The sequence below is a fragment of the Cryptotermes secundus genome, unplaced genomic scaffold, assembly GCF_002891405.2.
Source record: "Cryptotermes secundus unplaced genomic scaffold, Csec_1.0 scaffold22, whole genome shotgun sequence".
Taxonomy (NCBI): domain Eukaryota; kingdom Metazoa; phylum Arthropoda; class Insecta; order Blattodea; family Kalotermitidae; genus Cryptotermes; species Cryptotermes secundus.
Window position 1 is genome coordinate 3694650 of NW_019742961.1, and position 22031 is coordinate 3716680.

General features: G+C 40.9%; 1 protein-coding gene across 5 annotated transcripts in view; it reads right to left on the reverse strand.

Moving 5' to 3' along the window:
* The window catches only part of LOC111873397 (protein numb), a 214496-nt gene that overhangs the window by 181640 nt on the left and 10825 nt on the right, over positions 1-22031 (reverse strand). For all 5 annotated transcript variants that reach the window (XM_023868073.2, XM_023868072.2, XM_023868067.2 and 2 more), the window contains exon 2: positions 15288-15366. The gene's annotated coding sequence lies outside the window, so the exon portion shown is untranslated. The remainder of the gene's footprint in view (positions 1-15287; positions 15367-22031) is intronic.

The following is a 22031-nucleotide window of genomic DNA, read 5'->3' on the forward strand; positions in this document are numbered from 1 at the left end:
CCCTTCTGGAGGAGCCGCCAATTCTGCAGCTACTCAAGAATTTCCCAGCATTTTATGGAACCTGAAGGTTCAGTACCGTGTTCACAAGAGCCCTCCACTGGTCCCTATCCTGAGCCAGATCTATCCAATCCATACCATACCATCCTACCTGTCTAATATCCATTTTAATATTGTCCATCCACCTACGTCTTGGACTTCCCAGTGGTCTCTTTCCTTCTGGCGTTCCCACCAATATCCTATACGCATCCCTCGTCTCCCCCATTCGTGCTACATGACCTGCCCACCTCATCCTCCTTGACTTGATCATACTGATTATACTTGGAGAAGAGTACAACGCATACTACAGTATTGTGTCTAACAGATACAGATCAACGTTCGGGTACGAATTTCACACGCTATTACGAATATATAATATATAAATATACGTGCATCGCTTAAAGGCTAAAGCATTATCGTCACGATTTTATTCTTTGCTTTAGAGTATGCCACTTGGAAGGTCTAAGAAAATCAGAATAGAATAGAATGCACTGCAATAAATCAGCTTCCGGTCTACTGAAGATGTTAATTTATTGGCCTAAAATATATAAATGGGCCTTATATAAAGAAAATGAAGAAGAAGAAGAAGAAGAAGAAGCTACTGCTCTCTGCATTCCAAGCCATTCAACTGCTCTGAAGATGGAGGAGCTACGTTCCTCCGAAACGTCGGCCAAAACGAAGAATACACGGTGCCTAAACCCAGAAGACGACTTTCTTCATAGTCATCGCCGTGAAAACCTCAAAACTTACAAAATGAAGCAGCTCTGCCGGTATACAGGTAAACGCAAAAAACTTACGCAGGCGCAGAGTCGTGTCCCGTCACCAGAAAGCGGAAAATACAACACGCCTATAAAGATAAGGTCCTACCTAATAAATTCTTGGAAAATGAGGAAAACTTCAATTAACTGGAAACGATAGCAACAGATCAAAATTACTTTCACTAAGAGACTGAAAGCAAATTAAATTCCGGGAATCCTCATAAAAATCATTTCATGATCTTCCATCATCTAAAAATGTAGAGTAAAATCCACAAGACAGCAATGTTACGCTAATTGTTTGTTTTATCCGTCACAACAAAACAACAACAACAGTTAACACAACAGGATGCATTCCTTGACGATTAGCAATGTTACGGTCTACCTGTTGTATTAGATGGGCGTGAAACTTTTCTTGCCCTAAGAGATGAACATACATTGATGTTTGAGAACAGGGTGTTGAGGCGCGCACTTGATTGTACGCACTGTACTTCAGAGTGATCAAGTAAAAGAGAATGGGGAAAATTGTATATTGAAAAAATTATCATTTTTTTCTCTTCAGGTCACAAAATCGCGCCACGCTGTTCAGTTCCTACTGGCGTGGCCAGGCGCCTTCTTTCTTTCCCTCCAGCGGGTCTAAGTAACCACCTTCCTTGCAACCTGATTCCTCACTCTATACATTCCACCCTGAAAACAGAAGCAGCATGTTCCACCCAAATTGTGGTATCCACCTACAATACCATACGGTGTCACAACCCAGAGATATGCAATCTCACCAATCACAGCCGTGAAAACCTCAAATGGGATACAAGGTGATATATGCTACCTGCATTATAACAAAAGACGACGCAACATTTGAAAAATGGGTTTAAATTGAAAACCCATCTAATAACGAATCGTGTCAACCAACAAATCGCTCTACGAAATTATTTGGGGAGGGGGTGACGAAATGAGTGCTGATTACAATGTTCCATCCAATAAAATGGCAAGTAATAACAGGCATTAGCCAGTAACGGACGCTTGAAATAGAAGAGACTGGGCGTTGTATCCTCCTACGCGAAATCCAATACTGCACGCCGGACATCGCCGCCTCCCCCAGATTTACAAAAACTAAATGGCTGCGCTAAATGTTATGTGGGTTTCGCGGCGCGTCCTCAGGTTGCAGACTAAGGAGATGGCTTTCAGATAAGTATGGTGACAGTCAACACACTGACCACGCCGCGGACAGCCGGCAAACGAAAGTCCACCCGCCCGCACATTGAGCAGGGGGTTGATTACACCTCAACATAATTTAAGCACATGTTGCGAAACGTTACTCGGGGCTCTGGACCTGAAAGGGAGGACTCTTGAGAATACGATGTGAACCTTCGGGTACAATAAAACATAAGTAATCTCTTTCTTGCCAGTCAGGGTGGCAAATCGGTCTTCGCTAGCTTGGAAGCCGGGATCGTGGGTTCGAATCCCACACAAGGCATGGATGTTTGGTGTATGTGTTTATTCTGTGTTTGTGTCGTCCTGTGTTTAGGTAGAGGCCGTGCGACGATCTGATCACCCGTCCAAGAAGTCCTGCCGTCTGTAAAATGATCATGAAACTGAAAAATTAGCCCTATGCTCTAAAGTGGGAACAAGAGAAGATGAAAAAAATCTCTTGCTTAGGATTTCAGGGAGGACTCTGTTCTGTGGAGTTTATGCTCTTCGGAACTGCTGAAGCATCAATGTTATAATTTCTTATTGGACTTGAAGTTTACCGTGACATACACATTTATAATTCCCTTAAGACTTGATTTAAAATGCATAATACTCACATATTAAATTATTCAAAGATAATATACCGTATTTACGCACGTATAGGCCGCAGCACAATTTTCAGACAGAAATTATAGAAAAAATAATTTTCTTGGAATATTATTTCAGGAGTATTATTACACCCTGTATTACTAATTATGAATATAATTTTTTTATAAATGAAGTGTGATTTCGAATATTTCGAATATAAGCCGCACCCCAGTTTTCCTCTTGAATTTTTGGCAAAAAATGCGCGGCCTATACATGCGTAAATACGGTAATAAAGGCAGTCTTCGGATTTTAATGTATGAAGTTCAAACACGACGCCGAAATGGCATCTCAAGGGATCTCTTTTTTAGTCTATGTTTAAAGAAATCAATCTGAACTATAGCAAATCTTTAACAGATATATTAAGTTGCTCGCTACACTGCATTATCTACCAAACTACACAACGTCACATTCTACACACTAATCTATAATTACGACTAATATCACTCGTATGAAATATACGAGTATACATATATTTTCTTTGGATTGTGGGAGGGGGGATATGTACACCCTACTGGAGGACACCTATCCCCCCCTTTTATGAGTTTCCATTTAATACAGTATCAGTGAACATTAAAGTGATCATTAATGTACGTAGGTCCTACATAAGACGCAACTATTTGAGGTACTTCGTACATATGCTAGCCTCATAAGACAAATATAGTTATTTACCTTTATCAGAGACACCTTGAGCCATTAAACTTCTTACTACATGAGCAAGTAACAAGGCCCATCAAGAGCAACAAGTTTAACAGGACAATATAAAAGTCTGTCTTTACATGTTTCGGCCACTACTGACCACCATCCGAAGGCGCAGTCAACACTGCGATTACAAATAAATACTTTACATATACGTTTGAAAGTAAAAGTAAAAGTAAGTAAAGGTATCCCTGTAATAGGTCGTGGAGGCCCATAGGGTTGTGGCATGTTCGAGGTTCCCACATTTTCTAGACGATCGGCTCATAGATGGCGGTAGGGTTGTCAGCCTTACACGCCGGCCGCTCTTTACCCTCAAGAATACTCCTGGTACTCATTTCTGTTAGAGGCTGAGTCGTCCCCAGGACCATAGGGCGGCTGGAAGGATCAGGTCAATTGAAAAAAATCCAATGACCTCATCGGGACCTTCCGGCTTGTATCATAGTGCCTCAACCAACTACGCTACCGCGGAAGGTAACCAGTCATAAAGAAATTTCTACTAGCATTAGAAATCGAGACTAAAATGTCAACCCTACCGAAATAATTTATGTGCGTTAAAAGCAATTAGTTAAAATAAATTAAAGGTTCTTTTTGAGTAAGCAGAGGGACACAACGAAGGCCGTCTTTATGTTACTAATATGGGCTCCACGTAGACAATGCTGCTCACTTCAATCTAGCACCGAAGTTAAGAATGCACAGATCTGCACCTCTCCTCACCCCTACGTCCTCACAACGTGGTGCCTAACTAAGCACAGGGACCAATATAAAATTCTGCCCAAATTCATCAATTAGTTCACAGACGGACAGACAGACACGGATTTGCCTTTCCATCGACCGTTCCAGCATACACGGTCTTTTACATGAATGGTCTCTCAATGAGGAAGGGATGAGAATTTGGGGAGTATAGTACAGTAAACCACATAAATATGTATCACGTAACAAATGTGTTGCACGAATTCATTGTCATTAGTATCATTTTACATGAATATCAGTGCAGTAAGTATCTTCAGTCATGAGTTAATAATTAAATAAAAACATACACACATGAACGTACGAACTACATACACTACACTACTGATCTGTTGGCTTTAAATACGAATCTAATTTAATTTGCGTTACAATTTTATACTTGTGTTTTACAACTATGTTCTCAACTTCATGCCACGACTCGTTAAATAATGGCGTTAAATCATTAAAATCAAACAAAATGCAAGTTCCCATTCAAGTATATATCTCATCTATTGCCTGAGTAAACTGTATGTTATAAGAGACCCCGGTGTTGTATAGGTGGTACAGATGGTACAACGGGTAATGAATCGTGTTAAACCATCACTTAAGAAACTGAAGTCTTCATGCTACTAGTGTCTTTTCTGAAGGGGTTTGGTAAAGACCAGGTATTGTCACTAATCGCGAATGAGGGTAGTCTATGAATAGGGGCTGCATTATATTAAAAATGGCCTAAAACGTAATACGTGCCATACAAATACCGTTTTTTTCAAAGGGCGGTTTTTAAAGACGTTTCACTGCATAAGTTCCAGGCTTCAAGGCTACTGTTTTGAATTCTTTAAGGGTTTACGGCTTTTCAATTATTTTGAAACAAATATAACATGTCTGGTACTCTTTGCAGAGTGAAACATAACGCCTTGTGTAGAGTTCATGTCTATCTGGCTGTCCGTCGGTGTGACCTCCTTGGCTTTAGTCCGCAAGCGAACTATACCGACCGAGCGACCGCCGCTTGTCGACGAAGTTAGTTCCAACTTTAGCGGATAGATGGTGTCGCGTGGTCAACGTAACCAATCCCTACAGATGTTAATTTCGGTTTTCTAGACCGGAACCGCTATTTCCTTGAAATACCTCCTCATTTATCCTCACGAGGCTGAGTGAACCCCGTTCCAGACCAATTACTTCCCAGAAAATCCTGTAGCGCCGGGAATGGAACCCGGAACCTCTGGATCTGTAGCCAGGAACTCTTAACCACGTGATCACAGAGGCGGTCTAAACCGCTGGACACATTTTGAAATTCTATATGAGACTTTCAGTAAATGTTCTAGGATAATACTGATTTCCAGCCATACTAAACCGTAATACAGACCGATTTATATAATGCCATAAAGAGACTTCTTCGTGTAGACTATTTCATAAGGCCTTTCACAAACACTGTCGAAAGACCTCCACCGAACGCTGTTAGGCCTTTCCGATTTTCAACCACACAACAAACCCTTGATAACATACGGCCATAAATGGACTTTTCTATGTACCCCACAAATCCTTTCACAGATTTTTAGGGAATTCGATATAGCAGACTTTCACTAATGCGAATTCCAATATTTCAGTAAGCTTAAACTTAATATAAATTTCAAATAATGTCGCTGGTAATTCCGTATAGTACATTACGGAGTGCATCCCTTCCAATCCTGTTTAGAGATGTTCTTGCTGCAAGATGTATACAGTGATTGAGAGACAAGTAGAAAAAATGCAGTTAAAAGAAGCCCGTTCCAACCAAAATCAGAATACTCCGAGACCGAGGCATAAACTCTTCAAGACTCAAAAACCAGTTTCGTGATTAAAACTCACAATTGTAATAAATGGCAACAGAAACCCGACAAGGGACAATTCCACGGTATGTAGGCAAAATTTTTGAGTTACGACTTACGTTACGGAGATGAAAAATAAACAAAACGTTGAACTTCCTCGCCGATTAATTGAAGAAAGAAAGTGGGCCTAATTTAAGATCAAAAGAATTATTAAGCTGAGAAGAAAGCAGTCTTCTGGGATTTGGCACCGTGTATATGTGGTGTTAACCGACGTTTCGGAGGAACGTATTGCCTCCATCTTCAGGGTAGAAAAATNTTATTAAGCTGATTAACCAAAAAATCTCTCACTGCCTCTTGAACTCTCATGTCGGCCAAGTTAATCTGCGTCAGAAGGGACTTTAGTTAACATATTCTGAGTTGACCTTTCCGTTCTATATGCGGAGAAACGTTGACTATATACATCTGCGTCTGCAGTTTTTGCCTTTGATGTATCTAACTGAACTATTTTCACTTTTCAATGGGCTTTCATATGCTACCTGAAACACGGTGTATGACTAAACAGAATCAACGAAAGCATCACCGCTGATACAGAAAACGAAAGGGACCAACACTAAAGACGGTATATTCCTAGGCAGCACTCGCATCCGTAAAACGTAATTTGTTCACAGTATCTGAAACTATATTACTATCGTTATCATCATCATCATCACCACTACCACCACCATCATCGTTATTATTAATCGATATAAACATGCTAGACCAAAAACAAGTTTTAAATATTTGGGTAGCTTGTTAACAGATGATGGAAGGTGTACTAGTGAAATTAAATCCAGGATTGCCATGGCAAAAGCTGCATTTAGCAAGAAGAAGAATCTTTTTACCAGCAAATTGGACTTAAATTTGAGGAAGAAACTAGTGAAATGCTACATTTGGAGCATAGCTCTGTATGGGGCTGAAACATGGACACTTAGGGCAGTAGATCAGAAACATCTGGAAAGTTTTGAAATGTGGTGTTGGAGAAGGATGGAGAAGATCAGTTGGACCGATTATGTGAGAAATGAAGAAGTGTTAATTAGAGTCAGTGAGCAGAGGAATATCCTACACGAAATAAGAAAACGGAAGGCTAATTGGATTGGTCATGTTTTACGCAGAAACTGCCTTCTAAAAGAAGTTATCGAAGGAAAGATACATGGGCGGATAGAAGTGACAAGAAGACGAGGAAGAAGACGTAAGAAGATGCTGGATGACCTTGGGGAGAGAAGAGGATACTGTCATTTGAAGGAGAAAGCTCTAGATCGCATTAAGTGGAGGAATTGTTTTGGAAGAGACTGTGGACCTGTCGTCTTGACAGATTACTGATGGTGATGATGATGATGATGATGATGATGATAAACATGCGAGCATTACTTCAGAAGAAAAACATATCAAAAGGATCCGAAATATAGTCATATTACAGTGAACATGTTCAATTGTATCGACAAAGACGTATTCATTTTCGGCATCATGTGTATGTAAATAAACTTACTGGTTAAAACTACAGCTGATAATTTCACTGTAGTAGCACTGGAAACAATGTCTGCAAATTTCCATTGGTTTCCACTGACCCAATATTACGTAATACAACCTTCGAGGCACGCTGTGTAATCATGACTATGAAAGCTATATTGTTATTTTTTTTAGCAAAGGTCGAGACTGTAATACCAACCGAAGCAAGGACTCCTCTTAACTGTCGTGTATTCCCGCATTACTCTGATCTTCTAAACAACTATCAATGATCAATATGCATGCATAATATACGCATCAGTCGGTCAGAACCCGTATGTACATGGGCCCATGCACTGAACACGAGAAGCCAAAAATCTTTCCAGTTGGAGCTCGAAATAAATACTCGTAGTTCTCCAATCTGAAGTTACTTTCAAAATATCATTACATCTATGCCTTCGTAATTTAGCTCGGGACTCAATCTCTACAGCTAAAATGAGCGAGACAGGATCAATTTTCTAATTAAGCTATCCAATCAAAATTCCATTAAACAAGAAGAACAAGAAAACGGAACGTAATGAAACATTATATCAAGAAATTATGTGTTTCCATCCGACATCCCGAAGTAACGTCAAATTTAAATGCAATCTGTATAAAGAGAAGAAAGTTCTGTGCCACGTTCATCAAACATGGCTTCGTCCTAAATTACAGTAGTTTAGACTTCTGCATCTCTTATGTAATAAGTAATGATACTATGGCGTATAGGCAACGGCCTCGAAAGAAACGAGACTACGGCCATTGCTAGGCAGCGTAACGGATGGAAAAATTGAAGTACTGCTGGAGGCGATGTTTCCTGTGTGGTCCGCTTAGCAGCAATTGAACAGCAACAGAGGAACGATGTTTTCTGTGCGGTCCGTGCTGAGGAAAATCATTGCAGTGTAGTGCAGAGAAGTGAACAGTTGATTGGTCAGTCAGTTAGTGAACTGCAGTTCGGTAGTTGTGGGCTGCTGCTATGAGGGGCTGGTGGCTGAGGCATGGGATTGATTCGAGGGGCCCCGGGATGGGGGGGTCCGTCCGCAGTTGGGGGCCGTTACAACGCACAGACTGGTGAATACATAGCAGATTGAGAAGACTTAGTGCATGCTGCTGTGAACTGCTGAGTGTGTCAATTACCGATAGAGCTAGTGTCGCTTGTGGTTACGATCTGGAAATGTTCAACAAATACAATTACAAATCCAAACCCCGTCTATAGTCACACTCATTCACATGAAAACATTATTAGGCATACTATATGTGCTACGAAAGAGAGAAGACTAATTTTAAGGTCGGCTTGGTTGTATAATTTACAAGCCGCAACTCTGATACTGACCTCATTAAGGCTAGTGTCATGTTATTTCATCAGAGATGCATGTAATGGTAGCCTACGGCTAGGAATATCAGAGGGGCCTTTGGAATATGAATCTCTGGAGTAGAACTTGGTGTTAGCTTTCATTAGCCTTGAAACATGATAAAGATGGTGTATGAGTGACAGTGGCCAGGAGGTTTCTCGTATATAATATTCCCTGAGATAAAAATCGAGACAGGCTTCTTAAATTTTGTTTTACTAAGGTGATTTTGTTCTCTAATAAAACAGTACAAGTTCAAGCAACGCCAGTGCAAATTCATATAGAATTTTATTGTATATCTTAAAAATTACTAAAAAGAACGGCGGCCTGAAACATTTTCGGAAATGGTATCATAGAATGGGACACACATACGGGTCATACAAGGTGTGTCCCAAAAGTCATTAAATATATTTCTTTCCCCGACCTAGCTCCGGCCGACTTCTTTTTGTTCCCGAGAATCAAGACTGCACTCAAAGAACGCCGTTTTGAAAGCATTCAGGCTCTCCAAGCGGCCGTGACAACAGCTTTAAATGAGGTTCCCGTCGAGGCCTTTGAGGGGGCGTACCGGGCATAGGAGAGTCGGTGGAAAAAAATGTGTAGATGCTCATGGACAGTACTTTGAAGAATATTAACACTTTGTACCGATATCATCAATAAATTTAAATATATATATATATATTTCATGACTTTTGGGACACACCTTGTATTCTACTATGGACTCCTATTAGAAAATATCGTGTCCTTGACTGGAGGTCAGGCAGAGGCGACACAACTACTGTATACGGGTGAGTAACAATTACAATGTGGCTAACAAACCCAAATTAACTTACACTCGTTATGGGTAGTTTCCGCACAAAAGAAAATTAAGGAAAACGCCCAAAATAAGTTTTCCAGTATACTGCATTACAGAACTCAGAAATAAACATGAAGAATGAAGAGTGTAGCAGTGTAGTCTGCGTACAGGGTAACAACAGTTAAGGCTTATATCTCAGGGGCAGGCCTATCCTTTCCAACATGGTAACTGCTGTGATCATTATGTAGAAATGATAAATGAAACACAAACGAATTATTTCATCTCTTACATTTAGAAGACAGCAACCACGTCTCGATTCAAGTAAGACAGATGAAGGATTCAGTCTCCCTCTATCATTAGGAAATACCCAGAATTAGACACCGTCTGTTTATCCTGGGAAGGATGCCACAAGACGGAAACATTTAAGTTCACTATATGATTAATTTGAGCATCTAAATTAAATCCCCTGATGACAACACCATTCATAATACCTCCAAAACTTGTCACATATGTATCAATGGCATCATGGTAGATCCAGCACGCGAACCTAATGCGGCGACTGAATTCTTAGCACTCTACTTCGTATTCGCGAAATGACTGTGCAGAGGATTTCGTAGTTTTCCTCATTCCCTCCACGAATATTCCGACACTGCATATTAAAATATGCCACAACCGTTTAATTGTATATCTTCTATCAATCATTAATAAATCGCCCTGCCGTTCTATGCTGTCGTTACTTGAACAGAGCAGCAATAAACGCTTCAAGTGCACATGTGATGGAAAATTAATTAAGTTGAACCACCTGCGGTTTCTGGTTACCGGTCACAGTTCTGCTGGAATATATTTAACATGTGATGGTAGCATTCTGCGTTCTCCGAATATAGATATAAAATACGACTAAAATGGAAAACGCTTCTGTTGTTATAGCTGAATTGCCAGGAACACATGATATCATCATCATCAGTAATCTGTCAAGACGACAGGTCCACAGTCTCTTCCAAAACAATTCCTCCATTTAATGCGATCTAGAGCTTTCTCCTTCAAATGACAGTATCCTCTTCTGTCCCCAAGGTCATCCAGCATCTTCTTACGTCTTCTTGTCACTTCTATCCGCCCATGTATCTTTCCTTCGATAACTTCTTTTAGAAGGCAGTTTCTGCGTAAAACATGACCAATCCAATTAGCCTTCCGTTTTCTTATTTCGTGTAGGATATTCCTCTGCTCACTGACTCTAATTAACACTTCTTCATTTCTCACATAATCGGTCCAACTGATCTTCTCCATTCTTCTCCAACACCACATTTCGAAACTTTCCAGATGTTTCTGATCTACTGCCCTAAGTGTCCATGTTTCAGCCCCATACAGAGCTATGCTCCAAATGTAGCATTTCACTAGTTTCTTCCTCAAATTTAAGTCCAATTTGCTGGTAAAAAGATTCTTCTTCTTGCTAAATGCAGCTTTTGCCATGGCAATCCTGGATTTGATTTCACTAGTACACCTTCCATCATCTGTTAACAAGCTACCCAAATATTTAAAACATTTCACATTCTCCAGTTGTTTTTGGTCTATCTTTATTGTGACTGGGGTTGGTTGTCTCGAAATTTTCATTACTTTTGTTTTTTCCACATTCATTTCATTGCATGATATATACCTGGGGTAATAAATGAGTCTGCCCGCTAACAATCGTATGTTCTATTCCAAGACCCGTCTAATTTTAGTAAACAATTTCCTGATATTACTGTTGCATCTGTTTAAGGATTAATTTATTTTGACGCAAGGCAGCTGATCGTGCATTTTTCCTTATAGGAAGATACTAAACGTTATGGGCATGAGAGTTTATTTTACTATTGAAAAGGATCTTTGAAATTTAGTGAGAAACCATTTCTTTCAACCTCCGCCTTCTTTGCTTGCTTTTCCTTACTCTTTTCATGATTTTATTTCGTCCCGTCTTTTCACCGCTGAAACACTTAATTAAATTGCATCTTTATCCTTCGCATGGCAGTTTCGAATTATAATGTTGCCATCTATGTACGCACGTTAAAGCTACTACTGCTTATTAGCGATATCATACGCACACAGTCACATAACAAACGAACATACTGATAAACCGTCTTCTATGATAACAATTCATTTAATTTCTTCCTTATTTTACATATTATTGTAGCTGCAAAGCTAAATTCTAACTCAGATGTTCATATCATTTTTGTGCCAACATTTAAATTAATCTATAATGGTTTCATAGGACCATTTCACTAAAAAAACTTAATGATGATCGCCTTACTTCACAGTTCGGATCTNAGATGATCCACAACTAGTCAGTGAATCATGCCCAGTTCTCTTGCCTCAGTTTCAAATGCACCTCATTTATTCTGAAGATGTGTCTGGCTTCATTATTCAGGTGGAAGCATGTAAAAGAAAGCAGACACACAGAGCTACCTTCGCAAATATTCCTACAGTTAAAACCTTCATCTACTTGTCTACATAAGCGGCCTCCGTAGTCTAGAGGTAACGTTCCCACCTCGACTCGTGGTACGCGGGTTCAAACCCGAAGGACGTCGAATTTTTAAGGGCGGAAAAATTCAGGGAACAAGTCCTCCGGGAGGGACTTTAAGCCGTGTGTCCCGTGTCGTAGCTTTACGGCACGTAAAAGAACCTCATATCTCCAAAGGAGGTCACTGAGCCAAATTCAAGGATGTTTCCCGCCCAACAAGTATTATAACAAGCATTACAGATACCGCCAAGCTAGCGGAGGCCGAACTCGCTGGCTCGGTCGGGATTGATGGTACGCGCCAATATCGGTAGGATATAGAGACTGGTAGAATATCATAGAGGGAAGCACAATGGACCAATACTGGTCTAAGTGCATGGGGAAACCCACCCTCTCCAATAACTAACTAACTACTTGTCTACATGGGACAAATTGCACACTTCGTCGATAACGTCTGACGATGTCTCCCAAGCACTGATCCGTAAAGAGGCCCTGAAACTGAGAAGACCACCGCCAAGGACTAAGCCCTATACTTAATCTTTTCGAAAATCGGCAATCATTACAGAAGACCAGCTCATCCAACATGCAGGCAATTTTGCCAAGTTAGTTACTACCTCCCAAGTTCAGAACCTTTTTTCTAATGACCTGATAATAACAGAAAGATTCAGAATTCCCGCTCCTGTGATAGTTTGTAGAATTTACGCTTCCGAGGGATATTCCAGTTCTGCGTACTGTTGATTGCTTGGGTTTCAGTTATTGACAACTGAAGCTAATTATTCTTTAGAGCTGATTATATATCTTCAATATTCTGCCAATTAAATATCCTGATAACGAATTTGAAAAGCTTTTCCAGTCTGGAAATACGTGCACAGATAATTGTAATTTAAAGTTACAGACGATTCTTCACAAGGAAAACATTATGAAACCTTTATCTTTGGATTTTCTAGATGGTGCCTCGAGGATAGAAGGGATGTATTTTGACGAGTTTCTTTTCACTTAACTATCAAAGCTAAAGGTAAAAAGTTTATCGGTTCAATGGCGCCGTCACTGGTAACAAGTAACTTGATAAAGAGCGTCCTTCAAACATGTTTACTATGTGTGATCTTGTGACATATTTTTGAAGCGTACTATTTCTAGCACATGACCTTTCTCTACAAAATTTAAGCACAGTTGTATCAGATGGACAGACGAACCGAAGTGACCTCTGTCACTACATGCATCATACTGAATGTACTCCATATGGAAATGAGTTAACAAGACAGTTAAAACAATCGCTTCGTTAAATATAAGATTTGAGAAAGTGGGCTACCAAGACGGTCAGAAATGCTACATTCCATATACGTGTGTCATGCAAATATTCAAAATTAGCATCAAATAGAGTATATTAAACAGGACACTCTTCAATTCTGGGTGACGCACATTATAACGACTAATTTTACGTCGTCCACATTTAAAAATAAACAGTCACGAGTAATAACAACGAAACAACGGTATACCGATAGCAAATAATCGCGTTACATTTATAATTATTTAACAGATATTGTTACCATTGTATTTTAACATATGTAGTTCAACGGGCAAGCATCTGACCCAACAGATTTAATTAATGAACGAATGACTCCAGCTTATATGGTTCGGCTATTCAGCCATCTTCAGAGATGTTCACCAAATTCTGAAAGGAATTAGAAGTTCGGCACTCCATGGACCGTTACGTTACCAATTTTAAGAGAAAAAAAAAGTAGGCAGTCAGCGTATGAAACAACGGGCACATTGCTATGGGACAGAATAGAAGGATACAACATGACAAAACATACGATAATATATGACACTTAAGACACTTCAGACAACCGACAACTACAGAAAGGAAATAACAGAGACGACGCTGACTATTCTGAAACTTCAACTTGTAAAATTAAAATCAATAATGAGCTCTAGAACTTTTATTTTTTTAATTACGCGAACACTGAAATATGTAGGGTATAATCAATCATTTGTGGATTAAATGTCCATGTTGTGTCGAACGATTTTTTATTGAACTCAATATTACATTATTTATTTCTCACACTCATGATGGACGATAAAATGGCTGTAACGCACTGTTCACGAACTACTCAAACGAATTTATAACAATACATAAAACATGACGCCACAGCCTTGCAATGGCTGATAGCGACAAAAATTGTCCCAGATGACAAAAGCAACTTGGAAGTAATTTATTAAACATGCCTACGTCTATCCTTTTCAAAAACTCCCATTATTTGGAGTCTTCTGATACAATATTTTGGGGGGGACCGAAAGATACCCTTTGTCCTCCATCCAAAATTTAGAGGGGCAATCGCCCACTGCCTCACAGCCCCACTTCCGATACCCCAGATACGGAGGGTAAAAAATCGAAAGATATGTTTAACAAGAATGCGCAATTATTCTCCAATAACACACTTCCACCGTATTTACGGATATGAACTGTAACTCCCACATCTGTCTTCATGGGGAGCTTAACTGAACACAGAGACAACTTTGGTCCTCTTTGCTGTTATTACCAACAACGTGAAATTCACTGACGAAACCAAAGTTTTATAAGGCTAGTATCAGAAGATGTCTTTTCTTGTGGTTCACTTCACAGCGGTGACAGTATTTCAGAGTATATAGCATTGGATACTAGGATGATTGGTGAATGAAGAACCAGAAACGGTTTGGGAGGTAGCGGTCGTGGCTTGAGGTACTATTAACGCCTCGTCACTTGTCTGGAGGAACTATGGAAAGCTTTAACCTTCATGTTCTATAAAACGGGTAAGTTCTTGGCTGTGCGAGCATTAATTTGTCAAGAAGGACTCTGGCTCGTGGAGAACGTTAGATCACTTTTGGGGCTCACGAGACTAAAACAATGGACAAATGCCAAAGACTGAAATCACGAGAATAACAATTAAAAATGAACGAAAGGACAACTTGCCCTTGCGTATAAACCCAAAGGGCAAACACGCCGAGGAAGGCCAAGGCTCGACCAAAGAGGCCCAACCCAAATGGTTCACAAGATGTAAATATTTGCATTTGGATTATATAACTGTTTGGAAACGATTATAACTAAGTATTTTCTAAAACAAAGTTTACTGAAGGTATCTACCTAACTACATTCAGATGTTATTTTCTAAGATACGTAATATGTCATGAAAATATTTCCTATATTATAAATCAGTCCTGCAGATAAATTTATGGAGCATAATGATATGTACGACCATTCAACTGCCCACTCAGTTCGAAATGTTCACTTAATTAATATGTACTTACCAATCACTGTAAAAGCGACGTCGAGAGACGGAGAATAGAGATGCAGCACATCAGCAACTCCGTTCCACCCCACTCATCCCTGCAAAAAGAGCAACATGCGACTGGAATGTTTGCAATGCACACACAAATCGTCCACCGCGGTAATTCCAAAATTTCAGAAGACTAGAAAATGTCTTGTTAATTCTCCTTCCCTTTTCAGGCCTATTTACAGATTACGAATTATGTACTAATTATCTCAAACGGATGCTGGCAGCCAGTACTGCTAAAACTGAAACAGTCTCTCCCAACCCGGCGATACAATAAGTAGTTCTATCTTCTGGGACATGACGCCGTCTACCCCGGTGAAACTCAACAACCGACGAGTCAGAAGAACACGTTTCCTCCACGTTACGGTTTGAAGAGGATACAAACAAGAAACCGGCATGAAGCAGTCAGTAAGCAGGGCTTGCTCACATGTTCCTCCAAAACATCTGTTGACTATCAACGGACTCTTCATAATTACCGGTGTGAGAACATAAAATCCTACGACAAGAAGTACTTTTCTAACTTTAAATTAGCAGTGACGCCAAAAGAATGTCACATTGCATCACATATTTTGTAACGTTTAGAAGTAGAGTAGTTGGTTGAGGGGCTATTCTACAAGCTGGAAGCTCGCGGTTCGATTCCCGATGAGGTCACTGGATTTTTCAGTTGACCTAATCCTTCCAGCCACACTATGACCCTGTGGTCGACTCAGCCTCCTGGAGGATAAAAGGAGACCGGCGCGTAAGGCTGACCACCGCTATCTGTGAGCCGATTGTCTAGAGAAAATATGGGAGCCTCGACAGTCTGCTATAGGGATAAGTTTACCTTTTACCTGTACCTTAGAAAAATGACAACTTTTTCAAATACACATTTGAATATTATATTTAATTTAAAAATAATTTAGGCTGAAGAGGCGATTCCTGCAGGCCTGAACGTTAAGTGTTTAGATTGATGGCACGCAAAACTTACAGCCACATTAAAACGACATTACAAGGAATCACATAAATGCATTAAACAAACATTATTTTTGGCCTATTCCAGTGTGTACAATTTCACCTATGTAAAATAAAATGGGAGGGGGGGGATAACGTGCTTTGAGGCAGAAAATTCTTCGTAGCTCCACGCCCTGTCGGTTGGGGGACTCTTCCTATAAAATGACAAGTTTTTCTCGGCCGTTCAAGTGGACTTTTCGTTTCGTTTCATTCTCTGCTGCTTCTCTGGTGAAGAGGACCCTAACGTCATCGCTGAACGTGGAAAACGAGAACACACAATGGTACGGCGAGGCAACTCTGAACATCCTTCTCACTTCGTTATTGATCTGCACGTTGCTTCGGCAATGCACGATCCCACCACGATAACCTCTATGCAGAGTTTCTTCCAAGTAAACAGCTAACTGTAATTACTAGGTTTTTGGACTTTCCCCATCGACTGGAATTCTAGGTAACAGAGGACACGACGTTTCGGAAACTGGATCTGTTTCCGTCTTCAGATGAGAAAGGAAGACNGGAGTTGCACACAGTTACGGGGAATGGTCAGTAAATATGTCACAAATGGAAATAACTCAGCTGTAATGGACACAATAGGTTTATTATGTGTATCACTAGGTAGCAGCACAGTTCAGCTTCATGGCTGTGTAGGTAGCAGACGCGCATGCGCATGTTCAGAGGCTGGTTTCAGTAGTCAAAATAGCAACGTGCTTGAGGATTATACTACCGAGGAGCAGAGTTCTCTTATGCATTTTTATTGGCAAAAGGACGCAATGAAAATGATATTCATAAAGAAATGTTCCCTGTTTACGGTAGGAAGTTTTTGTCGCGTAAGCGGTTCACAACTGGGTCGAGAAATTCTCTCGAAAACGTTCGAAAGTCGCAGATGATGAAACGGAGGTGCGGAAGTGGCTAAGACAACAGTCAAGAAACTTCTATGCTAGGGGTTTCGACGCACTGGTAAAGCGATGGGAGAAGTGTACCAGTCTTGGTGGATGATATGTCCAGAAATAAATGTTTTTCCCAGGTTCGAATATCACATGTTTTGCGTTTTATATCAATTTGTGGCCTATTTACTGACTCCCTTTGTAATAGACTCGTTAGAACCCAAGAGATAACTATTTTCATCACTACCCGTCATAGAGGACGGCGTTATGAAAACAGATGGACATACAGACACGGAGAAGCTAACAGGTATTCTCAAGTATTATGAAATGCATCCTAAATAAGCAAGTCAGCATTATAACGAAACCTTACTCGGTCCATGTGACATGTGACCAACGTAGGAATCACCTTTTGTGGTATGAGTAAATATAAGACGGCTTACCTACGCCGTTCCTCAAGGATATTTTGACGAAAGCTGATCATACTGTCAACAAAACGTACGAAGAGGTATTTTCTTTGCGTCACACCTAGATACTAAACGTGTACAGCCTGAGAGACTACCCTCAACTTTTAATTGTTGTATCTTGTTGGGCACTGGTATTATCGAATGACTGTCAACACAACTTATTTTGATTTGTAATATCATACAATGATAATATTAAAACTAGAGATTTCTAATACATTTTGTCGTCTTCAGGTAGTATACAGGGTGTTTCACGACTATAGGGCATAACTGCAGGAGGTGATTTCCTAGGGCTTTGTGATCAATAAAGTTCATAGAAACATGTGTCCGATTTTGGACGGTTACGGAGTTATGACCGTTTTAAACTCAGAATAGAAGGTAACGATTACTGACAATAAACGGAATAAAATAATAAACCAGCATAATACATGATACATTTAAAGAATGAATGTAAAATTAACTTCGTGAAATTACCTTTCATTTGAATTTATTGGTGCTTAAAGCTGTCTTTCGAAAATGCCACCGCCGGCCGAAACACAGGCTGCCGCTCGGTTGTGAACAGCGCGGGTACATAGCAAACCACCACGCCTTAGGTACTTCTCAAGTGTCGAGATAACGAGAACGCTGTCTGTAGCTCGCTAAAAATAGCGACCCGCCAAATAAGAGACGCGGTTCACAAGAGGGCGTGTAAGGGAATGAAAAAACGGTTATAACTCCGTAACCATCCAAAATCGGACACATGTTTATATGAACTTTCCACTATTGCGTAACTTGGCAACCGACCGTTTATCAAGGGCCTGTCTTCGTGGTAACTCGTTCCACCTGCCGTTGCCCAGCAACGGTTAGAAATGTCACAAAATATATATATATATATATAACTGATCATCATAGAACTGCTGTAAGCCTACGACTGTCCAGTGATTGAAATTAGGTGTTTCTAACGGCTCCAACAGAATAAGTGTCTTCCATCCCCTCACCTGACGATGGAAACAGATCCAGCTTCTGAAACGTTGTGTTCTTTAGAATACGGGACAACAGACGAAGTCCAAAACTCAGCAATCCCGAATAAACTAGCTTGTTTACTTCCCAACCATTGTTAACTGTTGCATCTGGGATCTATTAACTGTTGTACCTAGGCTTATGTAACATGGCATGCTGAAAGTATACAGATGCTTCATTCAACCTATTCTCTTTAAAAATATCGACATTCCGACGACACGAACATTTCAGCTTATGTTTTACAACTTCTGGGCATGGTATTCAACATGACTACTGGAGGAAATGTTAAATGGAGAGATAATAAAATATGCAAGTTATAGACGTGACTATTCTTCGGCAATGGTAGGTCTATTCTAAGGCCCCCATATACACACAGTTTGGCCTTCCGATCGACCTTACAGGCAAAACTGTGACAGTTTACCCCCTCCCTTTCCTCCCCATACACGCGCAGATAAAGCGGCAGGCTTCATGCCACAATCACGGTCCTCCAGCCTATAATGTTGAGTCACATACGTCACGTGCTACGATCCTGCAGGCAGAACTGACGGGCTGACGGGTTTCCCACAGGCCAACAGTCCAAACGATTGGCCGGCCGGCCGCACCACACACGTCATTTTTGCCTTTCAGTCTTCAACTGTGCAGTCCGAACTGGAGGCCGAACTGTGTGTGTATGGGGGCCCTAATGAAGCGCGACGTCAATCCTTCTCAGAATTCCATGCAGTTTATCTGCGGGCTGTTATATCCATAACAGTATTACCGACCATGAACACCTTCCCCCCACACAACTGGGCTGCCGAACTATATTTAGTGAGACCAAACCACAGACAGGTGTTTGTGTACAGGTAGAGGCCTTGCGACGAGCTGATCACCCGCCCAAGGAGTCCTACCGAATGTGTAAGATCGAGAAAAACCGAAGTGAACGGAGAAGTTCATGGAGGTAGGCCTAGGCCCACTGGGGCTGTTGTGCCAAGGGGGGGGGGAACCACAGATAGGCATTCGGAAGAGAGACAGTAATAATTACAAACCTTATTAACAGCTTACTTCAAGGCGAGAAACAATAAAAACAACAAGTTCTGGTATGAACTAATCGCCTACTTTCCTTTGATACGACATGGACCGCATAGAAAACGACGCCTCCAACAATTCTTCGTTACCGCAATAATGTGTTTGCCGGACCATTGCCTAGCAAGGATTGGGAGGATGCACAAACAAATCAAGGACCGCACAGAACACAACGCGTCCAGAAGTTATATTGTTGCGTGTATTCGTTACCGCAAAAGCGTGTTTACCGAGCTGTTGCCTAGCAACGATATGGGGTACACATACATACACACAGACTGATGGGTGGGATTTTGTTTTTGTAAGCCGCTGAGATGGGCTACGATGCCATGATACACATATTAAATACATACCAAATTCATACCCAGTTTCATACAGGCTAGTTCAGGCAACCAAATATTGATAGGCAAGGATACACAGACACACAGCAAGGTGATCTCAAAAGTCTACTTTTATTTATTTAATATGGAAATAGGCTAAAAAGCAGTTACTTCAACTGTAAGGTTTACTCTAACTGAATTATCAGACAACAATGGAGAGTAAGAAATGAACAGTATATGTGTATAGTATTTGTGAGATATTGGTTTCTCGAGAATCTTCTGGAAATCGATGCTGTGTAGTTTCAGTGAGGTTCACGGACATTTTGAAGGATAGCATTGTCTCCAACTTCATGATCTAACACCGTGTCATATTTTTCGTATTTGTTCAGAAATATTACATCACTAGGCCTATAGGAACAACGCCTTTTCCTATGCTGCGAATTCAAATCGTCGAAGTACCTTCGTTAATAATATAATTTATATATGATGAAATTGCAAAACAGCAATACATAGTAACAGCTGTTACGTGCTGCTCCTCCACCTTCCGAACAATCCTACCCCAGCGCTCTCTACACTCGTATATGTATGAAGTATTTTACAAAATTCTTCCACTACTGTTCACATTTCACATTTCGCCACTTCAATGGCTGATTAACCACGTGCATGCCTCGGGCTACATTTCGCGGAGTTCTTTCAACAACTGATCTGCGAGGATAAAACTTAATTAACTCTATGACGTCATAGCGAGAGACTGTAATCACGGATGCTACGCTATGAAATTTTAACTCCGGAAATCTGGACCTTATACATAACTGGCTATCGTTCGCTAAGAGGCATCCCAGTTCCGCCGTAAAAAAGTAAAAAAAAAAAAAGTAAAGCTATCCCTGTAACAGGCCGTGAAGGCCCATAGGGTTGTGAGACGTTAAGGGTCCCACATTTTCTAGACAATCGGCTCAAAGATGGCAGTAAGGTTGTCAGCCTTACGCGCCGGCCGTGCTTTCCCAAATTTTGTTCTCACAAAACCCAAATCTATATCTGAATAGGGCAGGAAAGTAATTAACAGACAGGCTTGCGATCTGTTGCTTTCCCGGGAAGGTGCTCATCCGCTTATGAACACATACATGAACGAACTAAAGGACTGTAAACTACAATAGAAGGAACCAAGTAACGGAAAAAAGTCCACACCCGTACTGGGGGCCATCCAGCCTCCTACTCTATAGGTACTGGGGCTCTTCCCCCGAGGGAAAACAATCGGGGCGTGAAGGTGACAACTCACCTCTCGTCTATAGAGTGCCGAGGTCAAGAATATGTTGGAGCTGTACCTCAACCCCCCCCCCCTTACGTCTTCACTGCGTGGTTCTTAATTAATCACATGGACAACTTTACATTTACTCTTATCTAATAAAGGACTGCCACATTAGGCCAGCGTTCGTGATTCTTTGGAATCCGGAGACATGGGATTTGTATTGTCACGTGTAGGGGGGTACGCGTGACGAAATGACGGGGTCTAGTTCGGATGATTGGATTTATTAGTAGCTTGGTTACACACTCTTTTAATTGCGCTTAAATTCCAGTGCGATCGCTGATTTACACACATTCCAGTTCACCGTTGACACGCACTAGGATTACCTGTCTTCACTAGTCGTCTCCTGGCAACGGGTCTCAACACAGAAACTAGCGCTTCAAATCACTCCAAATATTGCATATAATTAAGGTCTTCAACAAGTCAAAGTCACACTGCGACTGACGGTCAGTCAGTCAGTCAGTCAGTCAGTCAGTCAGTCAGTAAGTCTTGGTATCGAGCCGCCAGATATTACTACCGTTTGACAGTTACGGTCTTGTTTCTGTGGGGAACCTTCTCTGACGAGAGGACGGGTCTGTCCTTTGTATATGCTCCTGGCCCTTGCCAGCGCAGTCTTACTCGGGTCCGAGTCCCTTGGGACTCGAGACCATATTTTACTGTCTCAGAATTGAGACTTTCCTTTTCGTCGCTTCCTACGACTTGCAG